This window comes from Lolium rigidum, chromosome 2 (genome assembly GCF_022539505.1).
Source record: "Lolium rigidum isolate FL_2022 chromosome 2, APGP_CSIRO_Lrig_0.1, whole genome shotgun sequence".
Classification (NCBI taxonomy): Eukaryota; Viridiplantae; Streptophyta; class Magnoliopsida; order Poales; family Poaceae; genus Lolium; species Lolium rigidum.
The window spans coordinates 229,403,426-229,404,640 of NC_061509.1; positions in this window are offsets into that span (position 1 = coordinate 229,403,426).

Consider the following 1,215-nt stretch of genomic DNA (forward strand, 5'->3'; position numbering starts at 1 on the left):
CAAAACAGAACAGTTCGTATTGACGAATTTTAAAATGGCACCAGACTTGCTCAAACGAAAATGCTCAAATTGAATGAAAGTTGCGTACATATCTGAGGATCATTCTCGTAAATTGGCGTAATTTTCTGAGCTACCTACAGGGAGGTGGACCCAGATTCGTGACAGCAAAGAAATCTGGAACTGCGCAGTAATCCAAATCTAGTACTTACTTTTCTATCAACGGCTTAACTTGGCACAACAAAACTCAAAACTAAGATAAGGAGAGGTTGCTACAGTAGTAAACAACTTCCAAGACACAAAATAAAAACAAAGTACTGTAGTTTAAAAAATGGGTTGTCTCCCATAAGCGCTTTTCTTTAACGCCTTTCAGCTAGGCGCAGAAAGTGTGTATCAAGTAACATCGAGAGATGAAGCATCAACATCATAATTTGTTCTAATAATAGAATCATAAGGTACCTTTATTCTCTTTCTAGGGAAGTGTTCCATACCTTTCTTGAGAGGAAATTGATATTTTATATTACCTTCCCTCATATCAATAATAGCACCAACAGTTCGAAGAAAAGGTCTTCCCAATATAATGGGACAAGATGCATTGCATTCAATATCCAAGACAACAAAATCAACGGGAACAAGATTATTGTTAACGGTAATGCGAACATTATCAACTTTACCCAAAGGTTTCTTTGTAGAATGATCAGCAAGATTAACATCCAAATAACAATTTTTCAGCGGTGGCAAGTCAAGCATATTATAAATTTTCTTAGGCATAACAGAAATACTTGCACCAAGATCACATAAAGCATTACAATCAAAATCTTTAACCTTCATCTTAATGATGGGCTCCCAACCATCCTCTAGCTTTTTAGGAATAGAGGCTTCGCGCTCTAGTTTCTCTTCTCTAGCTTTTATGAGAGCATTTGTAATATGATGCGTGAAAGCCAAATTTATAGCACTAGCATTAGGACTTTTAGCGAGTTTTTGCAAGAACTTTATAACTTCAGAGATGTGGCAATCATCAAAATTCAAACCATTATAATCTAAAGCAATCGGATCATCATCCCCAATGTTGGAAAAAATTTCAGCAGCTTTATCACAGGCAGTTTCAGCAGTTTTAGCAGCTTTCGAGCAGTTTTTCGCGCTTTGCATTAGAAGTGGAAACATTGCTAACACCAATTCTTTTATTAGTATGAGTAGGAGGTACAGCAACATGTGTAG